Raw genomic sequence first — 6,772 nt, 5'->3', positions numbered from 1 at the left:
GGCATTGCTACCACTCGTGTGCATTCTTGCAGTTCTATTGCTTTGCCCTAGGTTGTACAAATGGAAAGATTATGACTGGCAACTCTCTCGTGGTGTTTATGTCTTTATTGGCATTGAGTTGCTTCTTTTGCTTGGCGCAATCTCAGCTGTCATAATAACTGTTAAATCATGGACGATAGGGTTTTTATTTTTTTTTGTTCTGTTGTTAGTTGTCTTTGCTATTGGTGTTATTCATTATTAGGCTTTAAAACAATTTTTATTTGACAAAGACCCAGATGTTCTTAGTTTGCTTGTTGGCATTTATCTTGGGTTTAGCTGCATTTTTTATTGGCTTATTGGAAGGTAAGCCCTTTGCGGTTGCATCTGTTGGTTACTCCTCCTTCCTATCTCTCCTGACCAGTGGTGCACCATTATGGCCTATAATGCAAATGGAACAAGATTCCCATCTATTTGGGAGACGTGCTGTGTGGATTGTCTTATGCCCCCTTGTAAACACCCCAAATTTTCACTCACCTTCTTGACATCGCCCTCAATCGGCACATTTCAGTTCTCCGGAATCAATGAAGGGCAAAATGGTCAATTTCTGAGTTTAGATCTTGCAGAAAGTCTAAAATTTCATTCTTGAGCCTCAAAATTTCTATATTTAGGTTCAGAGACATCTTCAAATTGCAAAATTTCAAAATCCTTTTTTTGGACAAAAAGCTAAAATTTCCAAGTCCGAGCTCAGAGTGACATTTCATAGAACATGTCTTTGCATAGCATTGCATCATTTCACTGCACATGTCATTTTGAGATCCAGAACTCTTGATTTTCAAAATTGTCAATTCAGATTTGATTTTTAAACTTTTCAAATTGATTTTTAAACTTTTCAAATTGATTTTTAAAAACCCTGGGTATTCAAAATTACCAAATTTTCCCATTTTACCCCCAGGACTTTGAATTACAAAAATTTTCTCAAGAAAAACAGTCTGGATATTTGGATATTGATTTTAAAGATTTTATCTCAAAACTTTTTGTAAAAAGATTTTAAATCTCTTACAAATTTTTTTACATTTACTTTATCCATATTTTTGCCCTGAAAAACCAATCTTTCCAAATTCTTGAAAATAAACAAAGTTTTATATCGTATTATAAAAATTCCAAAAAGAAGTTCTTTCTTCTACTTTTTATTTTCAAAAAAAAAAAATGGTGTGGGACCCGCCTTGAACTAGTATCACACTCAAATGCTCAGGTATGTTTCTTATTTTCAAGTGGGGCTCACCCAGACAATTTACAAATTCCTCTCTCTAAATTTTCGATATTATTTATTTTCTAAAATAGCCAATGGGCCCACGCATAGTTGGTGCCACGGCCAAACATTCCTAAAAAAAAGAAGATGCGTTCATTGTACCTAGACTTTAGGTAAATGAACAAAAATTTCTTAAAAGCTAAGAAACCGTCCTCTTTTAAAAACAACAAATTTTCAAAATCAATGAGGCGTCGGTTTCACAAATTTTCAAAATTGATAACGGAACCCCAGAAGGGAGAACTGCGGTTTTCTTCAAGAGGATTCAAAAAATTCTTTAAGAAGGGGAGGCCAGGGATCGATTGAAGGGGGGAGGAGAAGCCGATTGAAGAAGGAGGCGTTTTCGGTTTTGCAGAGTCTTCCACCACCAACGCCATTTCCATTGAAGGGGAAGGAGTTTTGCATCCTCATTTCAGCCCAGCCGCAGGTCTTCTATCTCCAGCCAACTGCCATCCTTCTTCAGCACCAGCCAGCCCAAAACCAGAACCACCAGCAAGCTGCCATCAAACCAGAGGAGCTGGCCGATTGAGGCTGAAGGGAGGGGAAAGCCGATTAATTGAGGATTTTCCTGTTTTGCAGAGGGGCTTTGGAGGGCGGAGCTCTCTTCCACCTCCAACGACTGCTTCAACCCACCAGAGGCTGCCACACACCCATCAGCCGTAGCAAAAATCCAGCCAACTGCATCCACATCCCCTTCAACCCAGCGTGTTTCTGCTGCCCCTTTTTCAGCCCACTTGCAAGAGACACAGCCATTACCTTCTGTCTCAACCTTTCTTTCAGCAGATCCAGCATAGGTCCAGCAGCAACCGCTTCAGCTCACCAGCAGGAAAGCCCAGCCATTCAACGTGTTCATCCTCTTCAGCCCAGCCAACGTATCCATTTTTTTTTTGGTCCAGCCATCGTTTTGCAGCCTCTGCTTCAGCCTATCAGCAGGAGATATCACAGCAATAAGCCCCACGGTTGCGGCCTCTTTTCTATTTCCCTCTTGCAGAGCTCCAGCCACATTGTAAGATTCATCATCTTCCTCTTCTTCTTCTATTTAATTTTTGTTCATGGGATTCCTGTTTTCAGCATGTTTTAGATTCAAAATTAGATTTATAAGTTTGTTATCGTGCATTTTTTTTCTAATTCGTGATTCCCTGTTTCGCTTTATCGCATCTTCTGATTTTCCTGATCTCATTCATTACATTTTCTGCTAATTGCATTTCCATTTGGTGCATATTCTTATTTCTCTGCATATTTTTGCATTTTGATTCATTCATCGCCTAAAACTTTTCTGTGTTACATTCATTGGATCTCATATCTTGTTTCCTATTGTTTCTAACTTAATGATATGAGATCGTCATTATAATCCATTTCAAACCCAGTTGCAGAGGTTTGAGTGTATGACATGCCTTGCCATTTGCAAAGAACAGCTTTCCTTGCTTCAAAGGCTCACCACAGTTCAAACCTGAGGAGGAAAGCATACGTAGATTGCTTTAAGATCAAATTTTTTTTCCTGTGTTCTGCCAATTTTCTGTGCTTTGTGTTCTACCAATACCTGGCATCGATCCTCTTTGTTTTGTGCTCTACATATCATCTAGTTTCTTTTATGTTTTGTGCTCAAGTGATTGATAATCAAGATAATATACCTGTAGATTTTTTTTTTTCTCTGAGTTCTGTCAATGCCTTGCATATCATTTCAGCATGCTCTACATCTTTATATGCCAATTTTTATAAAATCCATCCTATGTTGTAATGATCAGGCTACAGAATTCATGTCATTATATTTTCATTATTTTAGTTGGAAGGATACAGAAATTCGGTTCTTTTTTGTCGTTCACCATCATTCCCATTCATAGGTGTGTCATCCATGTGTTTTTCATTCCTGTTTCTGCAGGTGTGCAGTCTTGATAAACAGCCACCTTCATGAACGGATATATCCATATCCGTTCATGATCTCTATATCATCTTTGGCATACTTTGTTATGGATATATAGAGAAGCTCCATACCCATTTTTACGGAAAAATACATTATAATTTGGGAAATACAGCTGTGTAAAATCACCTACAGAAACAACATATACCTGTATTTTCTGATTTTACCCATTATATGTAATTTCCATTAGTATATATATATATATATATATATATGTTTCTTATTATATGTATATATATATAATGTATATCTACCTATATGTATACGTATATATGTATATATATATATGTATATATATATACATAGATATATACTTATATATATACATACATATCCTTTCATGTGTATTGGTTATTATATATATTTTTCTTTTATCTTACTTTTGTAAATATATCTTCATTATCATATATCATTCATCATAAATTCAAGTATTTCTACATTTACTTGTATATCTTTGTTGTATATAGTATATATGTTCATTTCCTTGGTTATTTTGTACTAACTCTCATTTTGCAGGAAAATCTAGAAGATGTTGATTCCTTGGCTCCATTTCAATTTTCTTTTACTTTATGTTATGCAATGTAACAATCCAATGTAAACCTTGGAATAAGATTTACTTTTACTGCTTAGATTAGGCCGCATCTCATATAGTTTGATTTCAGTAATATCCTGATTCTATGATGCATATATCTCAATTTTCAAAACCCACCGTGGATGAACACGAATGGCACGTGCACCAACTCTTAGAGAGTTGATGAACTCGGTGGAGTCCATATTTACGGCCCTAGTTGGAATATGGATGATGCCCAGATCCATCATCTCTCTACCAGTCACATTGAGCCTACACTCTTAGGCTATCTTGAAAATGCACCTCATATTTCCAATGTTTTCAAAATATTGTGAATTAACTCAAATAAACCCTGAATATATTCATGGCCACAGTCAGAATATGTGAAGGATTTACTTTGACTTGATCCACATTTTTCCAACAAATTTTTCAGAAATCTTTTCAAACTGCATTCATTCATTCAAATCATCTGCATCATTTGTTTTCTCATGATTTTCTCAAGAAATTTTCACTTCATGGAATCGATTTCTCAAGAAACCATGATGATATTCGAAGTTGGATTTTTCAAATCAAAGTTTTTCCTATGATTTTCCCTGAAAATATCATTTTCTTCAGATTCATTTTCAAAGGAATTTCTCATTTTCTCAAGAATCCAAGTTGATTTTCAGATATTTCAAAAAACTAAATTCTCAGGATTTCAATTTCCTAAGTTTTGAATTTCCTTCTCCAAAGAGTTTTCCTACAAATTTTCCATCATTTCTTCAAAAAATTCTCAAAGTCCGAGTTTTCCCGAAAAGTGCTTTCCTTTTCAAATATTCATCTTTTCTCAAGAATTCCTTCAGTTTTCCTGAGATTCTCATTTCTTCATGGTTTTCCAAGTCTTTCTAAACTTTCTTAAAATTGTCTTGAGATTCTTATTTCCCCAGGGTTTTCCAAGTCTTTCTAAGCTTTTCTCAAAATTGTCCTGAGATTCTCATTTTTCTAAGTCTTTATAAACTTTCTCAAGATTTTCCCGAGATTCTCATTTAAACTTTCTTAAAATTTTCCTCGAGATTCTCACTTCTTCAAGATTTTCCAAATCTTTATAAACTTTCTCGAGATTTCAAACCTTCTTCGTCTGAGTTTCCTGAGAGATTGATTTTCATCTTTTCCTGAGAAATGCTTTTCAACTCCAAATGTTTTCTAAGCATACATCATATTTTCCAATTTACATTTTTAAAAAAATCTCATAGCACATGCCTGAATTCTCTGTGCATTTAGGATAGAACACGATTTCGGTAATTTCACTAAGTCAAGCACAATTTTCGTCCTTGGTTCGATTACCCCTGTTAAAGGCGATAGGAACGGTCGAACCTCGTACCGACAGGTCGAGCCCCATCCCATGGATTTTTCCGCAATTTTCAAAACGGAGGCGAGTATTTCAAAACAATTTCCAAAATCCAGTCAAGTTTGAATCGCAAAAGCATTTCCCTCTCTCTTCCGCAAGGAAGGGAAGACAGGAAAAATTTTGCGACGATAACAGGTTTGGCGACCGTGATGGGACCTGTCTTTGTCTGATAAAAAATGTGCTTAACTTAGTTCAATTATCGAAATTATGTTCACAAAATGTCAGCTCTTTACTTTTTCTATCATGCGAACCTAGGAGCCTAGATTCTGACCTAGCTGACATTGACTGCATATAGACTAAGCATGGTTTGGTAGGACCAGATTGAGGAGAAATTTTCATGTTCACATAGACTTAGGTCTAAATACAACTCTCCTCAATTTAGGATCTGAATGCAAACAATGTATGCTTCTTCAAAAGTTTCCAAAATCTATCTCTCTAGGATTTAGAGTCATCTATTTTTTGCATGTGATCATTTTTTAAAATCTCCATTACCTATCACTACCCGGTCTTCACGTTGCTGGGCTCTCTTCTAGAACCCTAGTTCGGGACAGAGCCTCACAACTGGGTCAATTATTTGGGTTAACACCCCCCTACCACGTACCGCGGGCCAAAGTCCGAAGTATATCGGTAGGCGCTCAAGGATGTTGGGAAACCTTACCTTAGAACCGGAGTTGAAATTATATGCCACTTACCTCGGATTTCAGTTCGGGTATATCGGCATAACTGGATTGGACAAAGACGATCTGAACTTAGAGTTAGGATTAAGGTCCTACAGCTGTTTTCAAAATGATGCATTTAGAGTCAACCTTTTAGGGAGTGTTGTATGTGCATAAATGTTTGTGCAGGATGCGATTGTTCTTATATTACCTCTATTTTCCTATATTTTTCCTAAAATATTTTCAAATACCCATATTCTCATCTTTTCCTTTTATTTTCTCAAACCCTGGATGATTTACTCAAATATCCCATTTCTTTCAAAACTTCAGGTGATTTTCCATTCTACCATTCTACTGGATCTCGAATTTTCAGCTGCATTTTTTTATCCTGCCTGCAATTTTTCAAAAGCATATGTTTCTCTCCTTGAATTTTCAATTCTTTTGTCTATTTGCAAAATTCTTCATCGTATTTTTTTTCTCGTGCATACCTTGATTATTGCGGTGGAAATTGTTTACCCACTTGCCTTCTCCTTATTCTAAATCCGTTTGCGGATTGTTTTTCCAAGAGATATCTCTTTCCTTCAAAATGATGTTTTTCCTCGTGGTTGACGACCTCGCCTAGGTAACAAGGCACATTTTCCATTGTTATTTCTCTTACAAAGAATGACAACACAATTGTCATGATTTCAGCGGCGACTCCATCCCTAGTAATGGGATATTCTTCCAATTGTCTACCATATCATTTTTTTCCCAATCCAAAATTTCCTCAAAGTCTAATCAAGACTTCATCCTGCAGAGAGCATCCACAACATTTGATGGTTCGAACAAGATCAGGAAAAAGAACAACGACATCTCAGTACTCCTCAGCCTCAGAAGAAGATATGGGCTCCCCGCGATCCGAGAAGAGTCAAGAGCAGCAGCAAGGGAGGATGGCATAGACCCACAGATGTATGCCATG

The sequence above is a fragment of the Nuphar pumila genome, chromosome 9, assembly GCF_984573655.1.
Source record: "Nuphar pumila chromosome 9, dmNupPumi1.hap1.1, whole genome shotgun sequence".
NCBI classification, from domain to species: Eukaryota; Viridiplantae; Streptophyta; class Magnoliopsida; order Nymphaeales; family Nymphaeaceae; genus Nuphar; species Nuphar pumila.
Note: the sequence above shows the minus strand (reverse complement) of the source record.